Source organism: Chrysemys picta, unplaced genomic scaffold (assembly GCF_011386835.1).
Source record: "Chrysemys picta bellii isolate R12L10 unplaced genomic scaffold, ASM1138683v2 scaf1922, whole genome shotgun sequence".
Taxonomy (NCBI): domain Eukaryota; kingdom Metazoa; phylum Chordata; order Testudines; family Emydidae; genus Chrysemys; species Chrysemys picta.
The window spans coordinates 1-768 of NW_027054627.1; the positions used below are offsets into that span (position 1 = coordinate 1).

The 768-nt window shown below is 52.1% G+C and overlaps 1 non-coding gene across 1 annotated transcript; it reads left to right on the forward strand.

Moving 5' to 3' along the window:
* Positions 1–8: 8 nt before the first annotated feature.
* On the forward strand, positions 9–82 carry TRNAT-AGU (transfer RNA threonine (anticodon AGU)). Its single transcript has one exon. It is a non-coding gene; the product is annotated as a tRNA-Thr (tRNA).
* Positions 83–768: the final 686 nt, after the last annotated feature.

The window sequence follows — 768 nt, forward strand, 5'->3', positions numbered from 1 at the left end:
TTGAGGCAGGCACTATGGCTTAGCTGGCTAAAGCACCTGCCTAGTAAACAGGAGATCCTGGGTTCAACTCCCAGTGGTGCCTTGTTGTGTGGCTTTTGTCTCCTCGGCTCACATTTTCCTCTGTCTTTCTAGGACACAGAAGAGACTTCTCTTGGCAATCCAAGTAATTGCTTGCTAAGGAAAAGGCTTCTTTGGAGAAGAGCATTGGACAGAATCAAATCGTAAGCCTGGAGTTGTGGAGCTCCCAGAAGTTATTAAGGGACAGAGACTCCTCAATGCCCTAGTAACAAGGGTTTGGGGTTCCCTGAGGCCAGTAAGGGGGTCACTATGTCTGCCTTATAACCCTGGGTGTCAGGTCACAAATCTAGGGGCTTGGCTACACTTGCAAGTTAGAGCACATTAAAGCAGCCCCAGGCACCCTAACTACTGACGTGTAATGCTGCTGTTGTGCGTGTGTGTGAGACAGGGGGGTCTGCTGCTGTCTGAACACACAAGACAGCATGCTGACACACTCTCAGGCCCCCAAAACACACTGTCTCTCCGCCCACGTACACACAACACACTCCCTGTCACACTCCACCCCTGCCCCCTGTTTGAAAAGCACGTTGCAGCCACTTGCACACTGGGATAGCTACCACAATGCACTGCTCTCTGTGGCGTTTAAAGAGCTGCTAATGTGGCCACTCCAGTGCGCTTGCAGCTGACAGTGTGAACACACGGCAGCGTTTTCCCTGCTGCGCTCACCGAAGGTTGGTTTAACTCCCAGCG